Raw genomic sequence first — 17,746 nt, 5'->3', positions numbered from 1 at the left:
CTCTCTCTGTCTCAAAAAATAAATAAACGTTAGAAAAATTTTAAAAAAAAAAGCATTTCCAGGGAAGGCCCCGCTCATCTCCGCGGTGAGGCAGCGAGGATACAAAGGCACCGAGGGGCGCTGAGAGGTTCCGCGGCCGCTGATGATCAACGGCTCTGAAGGGAAACGCGGACTCAGGCCCGTTTACATGAGTCAGACCAGGTTGTCATCCTAAATATCTGCCATTAGCAAAAGTACTTAAATCTGATCCAAAGGCCGAACGGAGCAGCTCGGCGGCTTGGTCACCATCGTGGCCCGGCCACGGTTCTCCTTGCCCCCAGCCCGTAATCTCAGGCTTTTCCTCTTTCAAGGGTTCCAAAAAACTGGGCTGAATTGTCACAGATGAGCTGACTGGGGGAGGCAGAGGGAGGGAGGGGGACTGAGACAGAGAGGAGAGGTAGGGGAAGGGGGGGGAGAGAGGGAGGAAGGGAGAGAGAGAGAAGGAGATGGGGGGAAGGTCGGGTTTGTAAGACTTGTTTTTGGGGAAACTGACCATTTCGTGAATGTAACTTCCCGGCCCTCCTGCCGGACGAGGTCTGTGGGGGGGAGATGGGAGAGCATCTCAGGCGGGGCCACCACCAAGAGCCTCCTATGGAAGGTGGGAGCAGGTGCCGGGGTAGATTGTGAACTTAGGGCTAGGTCTTAGAGTTCTGTTTTGTTGTGAAATTCAGTGTCTATTCCTCAAAGTACTAAGAAAAGGGGGGTGTGTATAGGTGCACACACGTGTGCCCACACGTGTGTACAGACATGTGTGTACAGTGTGCATGTGCGTGCATGTGTGTGTGGGTGCATGTGCGTGCATACATGTGCATGTGTGAGCATACATGTTGTGTGTCCACGTGAGTATGCATACCCATGTGGACATGCATGAGAATACATGTGTATGTGCACATGTGTATAGGTGCACGCGTGTGCATGTACTTGTGTGCACATGTGCATGTGTATATGTGTGTGCATATGTACTTGTGTGCCCACATGTGTGTACATACATGTGTGCGTGTATGTGTGTGTATAATGTGCGTGTGCATGCATGTGTGTGGGTGCGTGTGCGTGCATACACGTGCATGTGTGAGCATACACGTGTGTATGCGTACCCGTGTGGGCATGCATGTATAATGTGCATGTATAGATGCACGTGTGTGCACACATGTGTGCACGTGTGAGAACACATGTGTATGTGCACGTGTGCATAGGCGCATGTGTGCATGTACTTGTGTGCACGTGTGTATACGCGTGTGCATGTGTGCACATGTACTTGTGTGCGCACACGTGTGTACATACATGTGTGCATATATGTGTGTATAATGTGCATGTGCATGCATGTGTGCATCTGGGTGCATGCACGTGCATACACGTGCATATGTGAGCATACATGTTGTGTGTCCGTGTGTGTATGTGTACCCGTGTGGGAATGCATGTATAATGTGTGTGTGCAGGTGCAGGTGTGTGCATATATGTGCATGGGTGCGTGCAAGCATAAAGTGTTTATGGCAAGTAATAAAAACACGACACATGTCTGACTGGAGGGTCTGTGATCTCCGCCCCACCGTTCTTTGGTTTTCCGCGCACGGCCAGAGTCGGCACGGAGGCAGTGAGCGGACAGCTTACCGCCGGCATCTGGCCCTCCTTCAGGCACACAGTGGGGCTGCCCTCCTAGTTCACGAGTGGGACAGGGAGGGGACTGGGTTGACAATGAGCTGTGAGCAGCACTTAATTCCCCACGAGGGGCCGTCTAGGGCTCCCTGTCCGTCTCTGTGGCACCGAGGGTGCTGGAGGTGGTGACTCCAGCCGGGGCGCCCCCGAGCGCCTGCGACAGCCCCCGACAAAGCTGCAGGGACAGGCGGCCTGGGTGGCAAAGCACAGCTCTCCTGTGTGGAGTCCCTGATCCCCTGGGTTCCGTTATGCACCAAATTAACGGGTTTAGTGAGCTGGGCAGGGCGAGGAAGACACACGAAGGTGGACGAGATCATGAGCAGGTATCTGGGAAGATCCTAATTCTTGAGAACACAAAATGAGCCGCGAGTGCAATTGGGGCCTGCAGTGGGGGCCAGAGGTCTTGGTTATAAACTCGGATCTTTCCTTTACGCCCAACGTAGGGGACCCCCTCCCCCCACCTCATGCTAACGGCTTTCTAGTGATGGAAACCGTGCAAAGGAAGTAAACTAAAGATCAGGGAGGAGTGACCCACGGCCTTGCAGGCTTCACCCTGGGGGTGAGTTTGGGAGGGTGGGGGGACCACGTAGCATATAATGGGATCTCACAGGGGAAGGGGCTGGTGGTAAGTGAAAGGGGTTTCCAGGGGCGTCTGGGGGGCTCAGTCGGGCAAGCATCCGACTCTTGATCTCGGCTCAGGTCATGATCTCACGGTTCGTGAGTTTGAGGCCTGCGTCGGGCTCTGCACTGACAGTGTGGAGCCTGCTTGGGATTCTCTCTCTCCCTCTCTCTCTGCCCTTCCCGTGCTCCCACTCTCTTTCTCTCAAAAGAAATAAATAAACTTAAAAACACATATATTGGGCTTCCGGATCCTATGTGCTGGGGACTTAGGGAGTTTGACACCTGCCGGGGGTACTGATGCTCATAATCTCATGGCTTGGGGACTATGGTACCACCGGGCCTTACTTGTTGCCATTCTCGCATGGGGAGGGGCCTCCAGCCTGGGGGTGTCAGGGATACTTTGGGGAGTGCCCGTGAGTGAGCTTGGGCTGCAAGTCCGGGGGCTTCCCCCTTGCTGGCTCTCCCCGTCCCTGGTGGCTTCTAAGTGCCATCCAGCCCGTCCAGAATAAGCAGGAAAGGGGGTGTAAAAACACCCTAGAGAGAGGGAGGGAGAGGGAGAAAGAGGACAGGGAGGGGGATTCACATGGCGGACGTAATTCAGTTTAGGATTCTGAGATGAGGTTATCCCGGATTTGGGGGTAGGCTGCAAATGCGATCGGTGTCCTTATAAGGAGAAACAGAGGAGGATTTGGCACAGAGACCAGGAGGCCATGTGTAGCTGAGGCCTTCGCAGCAGGGACTGGCCACGTGTGCCTGGGCGCCGGCTGCCCCGAGCCCCAGGAGCACGCAGGAGCAGATCCTGCCCTGGAGGGGACACGATTCAGGCTTCTGGCCTCCAGAGCCGTGAGGACAGCACGCCTGTCGTAAGGCAGCCAGCTTGCGGTCATTGGTCAGGGCATCCACGGGAAACTAACCCGCACCTGCGCATGCTTCCCCGGCTCTGACCTTCCCCCCTCCCCAAACAGGCCTTACTTCTGGGGCTTTCCTCACTGAGCCTCCCGCACGAGGCGCTGGCCCACCCTCGTCTCCAGGGAGCCTGACCCGCGGCTGGGCCGACCCTGACTTGGGAAGACCCCGGGCACATCCCTCCAGGGCCCGCCTGGTCCCAGAGGAACGTGCCTCTCCGGTCCTTGGGCCCCTCTTCTCTCCCTCACCCTGGCCGTCGCCAGATGAACGGTCCAGGTGGGCGGACAAGACCTGCCCGTTGCCTCTGAGCCACCCCGGCACGGTGCTGAAGGTTTGAGGGGACGCTCTGGTGAGACCCGAGACCCTCCTTCAGAGTCGGCTTCCAGCCCGCGGCACCGGGCCACCGTGAGGACGTAGTCAACTCCAACTCCCGCTATGCACAGACCATCACCTCTGTGAATTTAATGCCATTCCTCTTTGCTGTTTGAATGCTGTATGAATTCAATCTTATTTAAATATCACCAACATTCATGGTAAAATTTATGTCCTTCTTGGTATTTTTTCTCTTCCCTTTTATCCCCCCAAGAGCTAGAGGGAAGGATGTTAAAATTCTGTCCACCCCCACCCCCAGATTTGGCAACAAATAAACAGCCTACAGGGATATTTTGCATCCAATTCTCAAGCTACGTGTTACCTTTTTTCAGATTAGTCTTTACCCTACACGAAAATGATACCATTGATCATCGCGGTAACGAGAAAAGCAGCTAATGTTTACTGAGCGTTTGCTACACGCAAGGCGCCCGTGTGGAGTATCTAATACCTCATTCCACGTAATCTGCAAAATAAGTCTGTTGGGTAGGTGCTATTACCCCATGTTCCAGGTGAGAAACTGAGGCACAGGGTTCCGCAGCCATGAGGGAGGGACGTGTTACACTGGGCTAACTGATCAGAAGAGAACTTTACCCAGTTTACGTTGCTGGAAGGCAGCCCACCTCACTCACGTCTGTTGGTGCAAAGCCGACAGGCTTCTGCCAAGGGACAAGCAAGTTTCCAACGAACACACGGAGGAGGAGAGGCGCTCGGTGTGCAGAGGGAGCGGGCCCTGTTAGGGGCTCACCTGCGGTCCCCCCAAGTCCTCTGTGAAGCCCTGCCTCCCGGGACCCCAGACTGCGACCGTATTTGCAGACGGGACCTTGGAAGAGGGGATGACGTTAAAACGCAGCCTTTGGGGGAGACAGGAAGGCACACAAGGGACCCAGAGGCGCTCAGACCAAGTGCGGACACGGCGAGAAGGCGGCCGTCTGCAAGGACAGCGGCGGCAGGAGTAACCAGCCCTGTGGGAACCCTGACCTTGTACTTCCAGCCCCAGAATTGTAGGGAAAGCGTGCTGGGATCTGCATCCAGGCCGTCCCGGCCCCCTTCTCCCTGGTGCCATGCGGTGTGACCGTGGAGCTGTCTGGGGAGGGGACCCTGAGATAGAAGGTGTACCAGGCAGTGGTATCTGTGGAGGAAGTGGGAAGGGGCACAAGAGGGGCGGGGGCTCTCAGGTCAGACGCAGACCGGCTGCACCGAGGGGGCGGGCCAAGGCCGGCTGCCCAGGAGGGGAGCGCCGTGCGGGCGAAAGCGGCCAGGCCCTCGTGTCCCCGTCTTCGTGGTCAGCACGGCCCAGCTCAGAACTGAGGGACCCGCGGAGCTAAGCGCCAGAGGACGTCGGCAGAGCAGAGACCCCTCTCCGGAGCTGCATCCGAGTGGCCCGTATTTATGACACCGAAGTCGGAAATTCTAGCATCTCTGGAATGCTCCATGCACGACAGCCTATTCTCCCCTCTGAAGCCCTGACTTTAAGTTCCCCGGGAAGCTCTGTCATTTTAATTTTTTTTAATGTTTTTATTTATTTTTGAGACGAGAGAGAGACAGAGCATGAGCAGGGGAGGGGCAGAGAGAGAGGGAGACACAGAATCCAAAGCAGCTCCAGCCTCTGATCTGTCAGCACAGAGCCCGACGTGGAGCTCGAACTCACGGTGTGAGATCATGAGCTGAGCCCAAGTCGGACGCTCAACCCACTGAGCCATCCAGGCGCCCCCGCTCTGTTCTTTTAAAACCCAAACGAAACACGCTTACACAAGCCCACGTGCCCACCTGCCGTGTTTCCCGGGTCAGAAGGAATAACGCGCTCGGCGAACGCTGCCTTGTCTTTGTTCTGAAAGCCGCCGGCGCGTGGCCCCTGCCGCAGGATCACGGTCGTCTCCTGTCCGGCCCCACACGGCGGGCCGGCAGGAGCCACGCACACCGAGACCCTCCCACATCCCTTCTGGCTCAGCTGCAGAAACAGCTCCCTGTTAACCACCCGCAGACGCACAGACACGGAGGGAAAACCGGTATCTTCGGGAAGGGCATCCTTAGCTGAAGGGACTGACTCCTCTCCTGCCGGCAGCTGTTGAACTGCGTTCCCCTGGTGCGAAGCCTTCCCTCAAATAACTCCTCACGGTCCTCGGAAACAGGAAGCCACTCGGGGACGCTACAGCGTGTGGGTCTCTTTCTTCCGTCTCTCTCGCGTCACATGACGCTCCTGACACGGAAGGAGGAGCTAAGGTGAGGACCAAGCTGACGCCCGCTTCCTTCGGGGCCCGAGCGTCGTTTTCTCTTCACGCTCCCTGGAGTTCGTGCAGGCCAAGGCCAAGGTCTTGGGAGCAGAGAGCCTGTGTCCCCTGCCACATGCAGAGCAGCGGCTCCGGAGCCCCGCAGAGTGGGTTCTGCTCCGTGGAAACGCCACGCAGGAGACGCATCTGTGGGTGCGTGCTACATCAAACGCGGAGGCAGGCAGTCACGGTCCGGGAGCCCCAGCCGCCCCGCCAGCCTCTGGGGCGCGACCCCACAGAGCACAGGTCTGATGTGCCCGCTGCGCCCACGGCTCTAGACCGGACATCTCATCCTTGGCCCCGGCTCCTGCTGGGTCCCCGGGGGGCGCTCGGTGACCGCGACGCCCGCACTCCTGCCGTCCGGGTCCCCGCGCCACGAAGGGAGGACAGGGACGGACAGACGGGAGGACCGTCATGTGCTCTCAGCGTGCAGGCAGGTGAAAACCAACGAGTGGGCGCTGTCCTCACGGGGACCCGGGGGGGCGGCCAGGCAGCCCTCCTGCTTTGTGGCAGGGAAAGGAAGACGAAGACGCTTCTGGGAGCTGCACAGACAACACGTTCCTCTGACCCACGGCGAGAACACGCTTTCTATTAATGGCTCTCCTCTCCTCATCAATCCCCATCCGACCTCCTGTCCGCGGGGCTGTGATCAGCATTCGGCAACCGCAAAGCGGTCCGTTTCCACACAGGTCATGCCTGCCCTCTTCTGTGCTGGTAGCGCCACCGATCGCGGGGAGTGGCCCAGGCGGCACCTGTGCCGGGATTTCCTGCTGGGGGAGGGTGCCCAGGGCCCGAGCCAGCTCACTGCTGCCCTGCCAGCTGTCCTTCAGAAAGAAGGAGTGGGCATCCTTCCTCCAGGCTGAGGCATCCGAGCAGATGGCACCCCTCTGCCGGAGTCCTGCAGTGCACAACCTGTCCCACCACACACGGCGGTTCTGGAAGACGGCTCCTGACTTCGTAACACTGGAAAACGACCTTAAATCATGACACCACTGGCCCCGTTGCCAAATGCCTCATGGCTCTTCCTGCTCAATTCCTTTCCTGGCGATGAGCCCTCCCTCCCATGCTCAGTGTGCTGGGCATCCCCTCCACCATCGTTCTGGTGGCTGCAAAGCACGGGGTGTTCCGGGACTTCTGTCTGAGACTTTCCCAGTCAGTGTTTACTGGCAGGTGGCACCGCCCGCTCTCGCTCTTGAGGCCATCTGTGCACCTGCCCCAGCCTCCCTCCTTCCACCGAGGCACCTTCTGCAAGTGACTGAACAGGAGGGGTCCCCTCATCGTCCAGATGCCTGCGACGCTTTCCCCACTCCGAGGGGCAGAAACCCCACTAACACCCCACAGACGGCAGCCGGACAGGGAGGGGCAGAGCAGGAGCGCGGACCTGGCCACAGCGTAACCGCCAGGTGTCCCTCCCGGAGACGCAGGACCAAGTGACGGTCGCTCCACACACCGGGAGCAGGTCCCAGCACGTAGGAGGGAGGACGGTACACTTAGGTGAAATCACGGAAACGTTGCTCAGCACCCACAAAATCTACAAGCTGCTGGCGGTGCCCTTCTGTGTTTGCCCATCGGGGAGACGGTTATTTCTAAAGTCCCGAGTCTGGCCGAAATCCACACGGCTGCAGGAGGTACCCGTCCCCCGGCTGTCTCTCCCAAGCAAACCCCATCAGCTCTCCGAGGGCCGTATTCCTGCGCCCAGGCCCCAGCCTCGACCCCGTGGCACCGAGGAAGCTCACTGCGAGCTACTTTTCCCGGATTCTGGGAGGTCGGCCTGAGCCAAGCTGTGTCTCCTATTTCCCGGCCTGGTTTCTGGGCGGCACTTCGGGGTTCGGGGAGAGGGCTCAGATCCGACACCTTTGGACGGCCTGCTCGACTCAGCCGTGGCCCCTCGGGGAGAAGGGAGGCCACAGGGCTCAGATGCATTGTCCCGGGAGCCCACGGCCCCACTCAGGGGCCGGGGAGGCTGAGCCACCGGGGTCGCCCGAACTCTTCTGTCCCCTCTGCCGTCCGGGGAGCCCTCTCTGGCCATCACCTCTGTTCACTCTCTAACGCGGCGTTTCCCAAACTCCCGCAGTGGTCCGCCTCCCCACGGAACAACTGTCAGAGTCAGACATCGCCTCTGGTTTTAATATTTCGATCAAAATGTTTGACTTGCTTTTCCAGCACGTTGTTGTGACACACTTTAAACATACGGGAAAATCCGTATCGTACGACGAACACCCATACACCCGCCCCCTAGCTTCTGCAGTGGACCTTTCCTGTGTTTGCTTCAGCAACAGATCTCTCCGCATTTCAAGCCTCCGTCCCTCTGCTTTTAGGATTCCCTCCAAAGGAAGCTGCAAACATCAGTATCTTTAATGCTAAACGCTTCAACTTGGGGCACTTCCTGCCTCTCCGATTTATCCCTTGCAGGTGCTCCCCTCGCACGATCGCCTGCGTGCCCAGATCTGCCCGCTCCCAAAGGTGCACACGGCCCTTGAACGTGCCCCACGTGCTGGGATCTGAGAGCTCGGCGGAGGCAGGGAAACGGCACCTTCCATCAGCACTCCTACCCTCCCCCCTCCACCACTGAGAAAACTCACCAGTGGTGCGTCCATCCTCTGGCAATAAAGCCCTTTGGTCCCTATTAACCCCAGAGTGGACTGAGCCATCCTGAAGTCTTTGGTTTCTTTTCAATTTTGCATTCTCTACTTTTTCTCTTCAGTCACAGAATATAACATAGATGCAACAGAACATTAAACACGTACGGCTGCACGAAAATTATAAAGCCAGCACAGACCAGCAAGTCAGTGCCGTGGTAACACCCTCCCTCTCTGTCTTATCAGAGGTGCCTAAGTCAGCAGAGGTGCTGGCAGGGAAGGGGCGGGAGGGCCGTGCTGGGCCTGCTTCCCCTGTCGGCACAGACCGCCCAGCCCGACCCGGCCCGTGACTCTCCTTGTGAATCACCCGGGCGCTTGCTGACCACACAGCTCTGCGGGCCACACACACCACATGGGTGCAGGAAGGAGCCAGGAGTGCTCTTCACTGACGTGGAGGGAGCACCAGGGCAGATCCCTAAGCGAAAACGGTCAGGCGAAAGCACCCGGCGTCCATGGCGAAGGCCAAACACACCCTCAGCGCTGACATTCTTCTTGGCTCTTGGCTGTCACTGCCTCTGTGTCTCAGTGCCCCCTGCATCCTTAGGACCCCGGCACCGCCCCACTGCAGAGCAAGGAAGGGGTGTATGTGCCCTGGAAGGAGGCCGTGAGGACCCGGACAACAGAGAAGCCCACGGAATAGGGAAGGTCAGAGTATATATGTATATACGTCCTCCAGAGGGACATAGAAAAAGGCAACGGAACCCATAGAAGCAGGGGAGGAAGAGGCAGGGTCGCAACCCGTCCTCGGGGAGCATGTGGGCAGCAGACAGCCGCTTGCTGCCATGACAGGTCACTCCCGGGGCAGGAGCCAGGTGGGGACACTAAGACCTGCCACACAGGACACGTGGACGCATGGACCGCCAACCTGCGGCCCGGCCCCGTGGTGGCCTGGCTTCTCCCCCTGCTGGTTCTGTTTCCCCCTTTCCCCGCACAGCGGCTGGCCCCCCTCAGAGGCGGTGGCCCCTGATTCCAGCCCAGCACCTGCTCCTGGAGAGCCCGCCTGGTCCACTTAGCCCGGCTGCTGTACCCAATCGCTAAGACGCGGAGACTGTCAGCAGCAAGGGTTCATGTCTCACATTTGCAGAGGCTGGACATCCAGGGTCAAGGCACCGGCAGGTCCGAGGTCTGACGGATCCCGCGTCCTGGCTCGTAGACGCGGTCTCCTTGCTGTGCCCTCCAGTGCTGGAACGGTGGCACAGCTCTCTGGAGTCTCCTTTATGAGGACATTGATCCCCTTCATGACCAGCTAACCCCCAAAGACCCTACCTCTCAATGCCGTCACCTTGGGCATCAGGTTTCAACACATGAATTTGGAGGGGCTTGGGCGTTTGGTCCACAGCACCATCTATGGCAGGACCTTAGTGTGTCCCTTCCTCCAGGCAGCCCTCGCTTTGCACTGTGCTAGTGACACAGGTACAGGTCGGGGCGGGGGGGGGTGCTCAACACATGGTCACAGACCAATGACACGGTCCTGGAGCAGGAAATCCCACTAACGGAATGCTACGCAAATGAGAACCGCCCACCTACCATTATTCTTTAAACCCAGGTGAATATAGCACCAGGTAGGAAGAAACCACAAAACTGCCGATCTCCAGGACCGTCTGCAGACCTTCTACAGGGGGCGGAATCGTGTTCCCCAAATGCCTGTCTACCTAGACCTCAGAATGTGACCTTATTTGGACATAGGGTCTTTCCAGACATAGTTAGTTAAGATTCGGTCATACTGGGGTCAGGGGTACTCTGGGTCCGGTGAGCAAATCCTTGTAAGAGACAGACGAGGAGAGACACAGGCATCCAGGGCAGAAGCCATGAGACGATAAAGACGGAGGCTGGAGGGAGGCGGCCACTGGCCAGAAGCTGGAGGAGGGGAGGAAATGCCGTACCCCAGAGCCTCCGGAGTGGGCACAGCCCTGCGGGCTCCCTGGCTGTGGGATCCTGGCCTCCAGGACCGAGACAGAAGGGAAGTCTGTTGCGGAAAGCCGCCAGCTCACAGACATTATTACGGAAGCCCCGGGAAACTAACCTGTCCACTGAGTGGGACTCCTGAGCGAGCCCAGTGAATCTGCACCCTGACGGACAATTCTCATTTCTGATTCTCGTTCACCCTGTGAGCTGAGAGCCTGAGTCCAGAGAAGGGCCGACCCGAGGGGCTTCTTACAAAGGTGAGACCCACCCGTAGGTTCTGAAAGGCGTGGGTTTCCATTGCATCTTCCAAAGTGGATGAGCACTGATGACGGAGTCCTCCCTCCCTGTCAGCCCCTCAACAGAAGCCCAGCTTTCCCAGCTGCTCTGGGCTGCAGGACTGTCCGATCAGTAGCATTCGATGTTGCGCGGTAACCCTCAATGGGGCAACGTGAATGCTCACACGGGCATTTCAAACACAACCGTGCAGCGTGGGTCGACTCAGCATTACCTACTCAACGTGCTCCCTCACCACCTGCAGAAGTGGTGTCACTGGTGGCCTCGGGACCTGGGCCAACAGTCCAGGGGCGCCACGATAGGACCTTTGCTCAGCGGGAGTGGTGGTGGCGGGGTGGCAATGTCATGACCAGAAATGTCTGCTACTCCTCTGCTTCCTCCCTCCCTCCTTCCCTCCTTCCTCCTTCCTCCCCTTATTATTTAAAAATTCATTTTATGGGGAACCTGGGTGGCTCATTCAGTTAAGCATCTGACCCTGGATTTTGGCTCAGGTCATGACCTCATGGTTCATGACTTGGAGCCCCATGTCAGGCTCTGTGCTGACAGTGCAGAGCCTGCTTAGGACTCTCTCTCTGCCCCTCCCCTGCTCTCTCTCAAAATAAGTGAACTTAAACAAAAAAGTGCATTTACAAAATGCAGACTTATCATATCACTACCACATTATTCTTGGGATGCCATTTTAAAAACTCATCCATGGTTTTCCATTGCTTTGGGGTAATACAGGAGATTCTCACTGTGCCCCACAAGGTCTGACGTAGTCTGGCCCCTGCTGGGTTCCTGGGTCCCGTCCAGCACATGTCCTCCTCAGCATATCACAAGGTGAAAGAAACACCAGTCTGAAAAGGAGCCATACCGTGCGACACTCTGGCAAAGGCACAACTATGGAGACGGTAAAAAGATTAGCAGACAGACCAGGAGTCAGGAAGGAGGGAGGGATGAACAGCAAAGCACATGTTCTCTTTGGGGCCAAGGAGCCGTTCTGTATGGTGCTGAAATGGTGGCCACGTGTCATTATGCATCAGTGAAGACTCCCCAAACTCACAGCCAAGAGGGAACCCTAAGGCTAACAATAAGCCGTCATCTCTAATAAAGCGTGAATATTCGTTCAAAAAATCCCCAACACGTACATAACGTTTACTACGTTGCACGCACTCTTCTAAGCGCTCTCCGTTTTTTATTGAATCTCTGTAACAAGCCAGTGAGGCACGTATAATTACCGTGACTGGTTTACGAGAGAGGCACAGAGCCAGAGATGATGGCCCAGGTCTGGACTGGCGGCAGCCCACGCGGGGCACCGTCTCGCCGTCTCTAACTCAGTAAACCCCAGCGAGCCCCTGTGACAATCTGATCTCGACTCGACTGCAATGAAAAGAAATACTGACATCAACGAATACGTCTCCTTTTAATGATTTTTTAAAATTCATAAAGCTTTGTCGTGTGTTATGAATGTTTCATGCCGGCTTTTCAAGTCGGAATACCTCATTGGAGATTTTCTTTCCAATTGCTAATTTTTTTGGCATTACAATGGAAAGTGGATACTGGCTCATGGTCTAAAAGTTAAACAGAACAGAAAAGAGAAAGAAGCCTGCACCTGCGAGTTATATGTCCCGCCCACACCCGCCAGGTTCCCTGTCCTTCACCCTGAAAGTGATCGTCGTTGGTACAGACTCTTGTGAAGCCTTTCTGAGTCTCCGTGTGTCCATGCATCTAAGTATGTACTTTATTATTGTTTTCTAAAATCATGGTGGCCAGTATTCTACCTTCTTTGTTTGTTTCTCCCTTTAAAAATACAGCTTGTAGAGAGTCCTAAATCCTTCTTGGTAATATTCAAAAAGTCTGTGAATCAAAGTCATGCTTTTGAGGATGATGGTTGAGTGGCAAAGGGACGCCCCACTTTCCTTTAAACACAGGTGACGGAAATCAGCACGGTGGTCTTCTGAATTATCGGGAACGTCTGCGCGGGGGCCTGGCCAGCCGCTCCAGGGTGCATCATGACGCAGCAACGCTTAGCGCCCAGGAAGCACCTGCCCTCCAGCCTCTGTGCCCCCCCACCCCTGGGGTCAGCAAGGTGTCCCTCTCATCTCTGCCTTGCTGGACCCTGGGACGACGAACACAGGAAATATCTAGTTGGAAGCGTATGTGTTCTCTGGTAACTGTGACATTTAGTGATCAACCTGAGGGCCTTAAAATTCTGAGTTAAAAAGCAACGTCAAAATGGGTCCCTGGGTGCCCGGTGGCTCAGTCAGTTGAGCATCCGCCTTTGGCTCAGGTCATGATCTCACGGTTTGTGAGTTCAAGCCCCACGTCGGGCTCTGTGCTGACGGCTCAGAGCCTGGAGCTTGTGGGGCCGTAGAGGAGGTTCGTGAACTGAAATGGCCAGTAGACCAGCTCGAGGGCACGAGACACAGCAGTGGTGTTACTTGACCGGACTTTGTATAAAGGAACGTAGCTGCCAGGTCTGGAATGAGGCGCCACCTTGGAGTCTTAGGAAGGTCACTTGGACCAGCGGGGCTAAGTGCTCCTCGACGCGGCACTGGAGAGAGCCACGGACTGGGCATGTGAAGTGAAAGGAATCCGTTCATTCAACAAATGTTTTATGAGCACCTTTGTGTCCTCAACACTGGAGATAAAGCAGTGAATCACATAGATACAGTTTCCTGATTTCAAGAAGTTGATGGTGTCGTCGGGGGCAAAGACATAAATCCCGCCGGCGTCAGGGTCCGGGAAATGAAATGAAGCCACTTGCTGTGGAGAGACGGGGAGAGGGTGCTGGCGGGAGGGGGGCCATGTTCTCACCGAGACCTGCACCATAAGTCTTGTGTCAACCGTGGGAGGGCCCGAGCCAGGGGATTTGGGGGGGTGGGGTGGGAAAATCGGACAGTGGGGACGAGTGTGGCATCTTGGAGAAATAAAATAAATGGGAGGCGCTGTGGCTGAAGCCTCAGCGAGAGAAGAGGCAGAAGGAGTGTGGGGGTGGGGCATGGGGGTTGGCAAGGCCAGATCACACAAGGCCTGAACAAGGCCTGGAGAGGAGGTTAGATTTTACGAAAAGCACCACCTGGGGCCATTAGGGTGTTTCGTGCATGCGAGGGACACAGCCTGAGTCACGTGGTTAAGAAGCCACTTGGGCACCTGGGCAAGGAGTGGGCTGTAGGGATGCTGAGCTGAAGCTTCCTCCCATGGACGGGACCACCGGCGTGCGGACGACTGACGGGGAGCGGGCTCGCGGCCTGGTGTCGGGACGCCACCCCAAATGGATTGCAAAGGCAGAGAAGCAACTTCACAGAGGGGCAGCCCGGCAGACAGCACCTTAAGCAAGGGGTCTACGCTGACATCATACTGACGAGAAGCACACCCTCGTCCAATCACAAGAAAACACCAGACAGACCCAAACTGGGAAGCGTCCTTCAACATAGCCACTCAGTACTCTTCAAAAATGCCAAGGTCAGGGGGTGCCTGGGGGGCCCAGTCAGTTGAGCATCTGACTCTTGATCCCAGCTCGGGTCATGATCTCACAGCTTGTGGATTCCAGCCCCGCATCGGGGTCTGTGCTTGGGATTCTCTCTCTCTGCCTCTCCCCCACGCTCTCTCTCTCTCAAAATAAATTAATCACAAGAAAAGGAAAGGTCATGAAAATAAGGAAAGACAGAGGAACCGTCCCAGATTGGAGGAGACGTAGCAGCCACAAGAGAGAACTTCCCACTCCGCTCTTGTCCCTTCCTTCTTTCCAACGTGAGGCCATGGTCCCTGGGGCTGCAAGAGCCACCTTCTGGTCACGAGGGGAAGCTCCCTTCGAGGTCACCAGGACAGTGGCCAGCGAAATGCTAACTTGGTCCTGGAACTGCCTATCCCAAATCGTTCTGTTCAGCGAGACAAGAAACACCTCAGCTGTGGCTGCACATCAGCGTTACTTGGGGGGAGTTTTTGAAAGTACGGATTCTTGGGTCTCACCTGAGGCCACCTAAATCCGAACTTGGAGGGGTAGAGGGGTAGTTACTTTTTTATTCTTCTAATGTGCAGCTGGGTTGAGATCACTGGCTTAAGCCACCGTTGCTGTTGGACACGGCATTACTCCCAGCCGGAAGCAGTCTTGACCGGTCCCATCAATGTGTCTGCGTCTACCTATGTGCCAAAAATGACGGAACTCATCGTTTATATGCCATCAACTTCCGGCCTCTTGGAAGCTGGTGAAATCTGGCTCACATTCCCGCCTCCCCACCCATTTCACAGTCAGGTGGGAGTTTAACAGAGATGCGTCCCTAAAGAGATCGACTCTAAGGCCAGTCAAAGGTCAGCAGCTGCCTTGAATGGTTCTTTTCCCAAGCAATGTGTTCAAATGCTCAGGTGCTCTTGTGCTACTGGCAAAGTAAGTGATTTAACCATAATTATTTAAAACCACTGTCTCTTTCCATTACAACTGTATCTTCCTCATGCTTAGTCCGTGCCAGAGGGGTTTTGAGTGGCCATGGTATTTTTCTGTCCCGCTATGGGGCAGTTGGACTTGGGATATTACTGGATGTGGGTCTAAGGGGATCTATTTATGTGATGTCCAGTTAGTTCCACGGCTGGCTCTCCTGGTCTAGCACGACGTCAGAAACACTTAGATGGTGAGCTATGACAGCTGGAGCATGTGACATAACGCCTACTGTGAACTTGCATGTGGCATCGGGCTCTGGAAAATGTGGGCGGTACAGAAGAAGCGAGGTTTGCGGTCCAAGGAGTCAAAGGCTTGACTGGAAAACTGTTCCCATCACGTGACGTGCAACATTGGGGGTGGAGAGTTCCGTGTCCCTCTTATGATCCGCTTAGAAAAACGTACGCGCTAACATGTCAGAAACCGGGCAGCCCATCAAGTAATAAACACACTCCACATTTTCTTCTTGGAGTGGGAATTATGCAAATTGGATTTTATCAGAATTTCTGTGTTAATGTCTTGCTTACTTGACGCGAAATATTGGCAATGACAAAGATGACGTAAAACTCCTAACACATCAATCTAGAAAGATTCCGATGGCAAACTGGTTACGGTTAATGACTGCCAGGAATTCAAAGAGTATCTAAGATTAGTCACTTTGTAAGGAAACGTGAAATGCCCTGAAATCTTACAGCTCGTAGAAAGAAGACACAAGAGGGTTTGCCGAAATTTGAGAACAATTATACATGGGGTTAAGCATGTCAGGTTATAAAGCTAAAGGAAAATTTTCTAAACTATCAACATTAAAAACATTAATGTTGATCTGCGATGCTAAAAGAAATATCGAATTGCCTTTCAATTCTATCACTAAGTAAAGCACTTATAAGATCATTGTCAGGAATGCTCAAAGTAGACACCGCCAGAAATACGTAGGAAAAGGTAGGACAGATTAGTTACCGATTTACTTAAAAATAAAGATGTTATAGTACTTTTGATATGTTTGCTACATTTTGTGATGTCTGTAGCATTTTCCCATTTTTTGCAACTTGTAAGTTGCTGATTCCTTTACTTGATCTAAATAAATATTCAGTAAGCTTGCGTACATGGTCTTGCGTTCATTCTCTTAGACGTGCGCCCCCAGCCCAACGGTGAAAGTTTCAAGCTGCACAGAATCTAGGTCTGGCCCTGCCGCATTTCATGGTTTCTGGGTGTTCAGCTCCCCTCCCTGTGCTGTCCACACGGGCTGTCTCAGATCCATCCCAGGCCAGCCCGGAAAACGGCCCTCTGCTGGTTTCCACGACGGAGACCCTCACGATGAGTCTGTCATGAATTCCCGGGGGGCCGCAGGTGACGGGGGCTCACGGTGCCTGCAGATGTAGGCTGGCCTCCTCCCCTCCTCCCCCTCCTCCAGAATAACACACTCCGTGCTCCCCTTGACTCACCAGGAGCGACCCCATCCACTCAGGACCTTGTACGCACGGGTACTTTTGTCTCCACAGAAGCTGAGTTACAGCCTAACGTTCGGATGCGCACACACCTTAACTGGACGACTCAGTGGACATCTACCCAAGCGCGCGCCTGTCAAAGCCTCCCGAGCTCAGGACCTCCAGCACTCACACAGATGCCCCAGCTCCTGCTGTCCGTCACCCCCACGCCTCCCATTAACTATTATTCTGACCGTTCTCCCCATAGATTAGTTTTCCCCATTCTAGAACTTCAGAGAAGAAACCACACGGCACATTCTGTCTTGTTTCCAGCCTCGTTTACTTGCTGTTAGGTCTGCGAGGTGTGTCTATGCTCAGTGTTCTCTGTTGCTGACAAGCGTAGAGATGAGCACACAGCGTCCTGTTTAACCAACTGAGCCACCCAGGCGCCCACAGCGTCCTGTTCAACCAACTGAGCCACCCAGGCGCCCACAGCATCCTGTTTATCCCTCCTACGGACGGGCGTCTCCGTCATCACCAGCCGTCGCTTATCATGAACAAAGCTGTGTACATCCTCATGCACAGCTTTTGCGATGCATGCCATTTTTCTTGGGGTGGAACTGCTCGGTTTTGGGTAGACACGCGTTTTCCATTTTTCTCGGGGTGGAACTGCTCGGTTTTGGGTAGACACGCGTTCTCCATTTTTCTCGGGGTGGGACTGCTCGGTTTTGGGTAGACACGCGTTTTCCATTTTTCTCGGGGTGGAACTGCTCGGTTTTGGGTAGACACGCGTTTTCCAACCCCAGAACTCTTAAGGGCTTTCCACCTCCCTCTCAGCCAACAAACTCGGTTTCTTCTCTAAGAGGGATCCTGGTGCCAGCTAGGAATGTAATTATATTTCCCCGTCTCGTTGCAATGATCTGACTGGGGCTGGAACTCATCCGCACAGGAAGACCAGAAGAAAATGGCGTGTTTGCTTTTGGGATGAAGGGTATCTTGACAAGGCTGAGGGGGAGCGGGGGTGCCTGGCATTTATTAATGGCGCTTTGTGCTTTTCTGTTGGTTCGCACAGATCGACAGCGTGAACCGACCCAGAAATAACGTGACGTGTTCCCGGAAGTGTGTTCGTTTCTGGAGGGATTATGCGTGTCGATAGCTGGAAACTCCTGATCAGCTCTTAAGTACCTTCTGGGACACTACCTCCTAATGGAC

At 55.1% G+C, this 17,746-nt stretch overlaps 1 protein-coding gene across 4 annotated transcripts in view; it reads right to left on the bottom strand.

Moving 5' to 3' along the window:
• TMEM132D (transmembrane protein 132D) overlaps positions 1-17,746 on the bottom strand; it is a 566,823-nt gene that overhangs the window by 11,302 nt on the left and 537,775 nt on the right. The gene's annotated exons all lie outside the window — the stretch shown is intronic.

Source organism: Felis catus, chromosome D3 (assembly GCF_018350175.1).
Source record: "Felis catus isolate Fca126 chromosome D3, F.catus_Fca126_mat1.0, whole genome shotgun sequence".
Classification (NCBI taxonomy): domain Eukaryota; kingdom Metazoa; phylum Chordata; class Mammalia; order Carnivora; family Felidae; genus Felis; species Felis catus.
The sequence above is the reverse complement of the archived record's forward strand: the minus strand, read 5'-3'. Positions and strand labels throughout refer to the sequence as shown.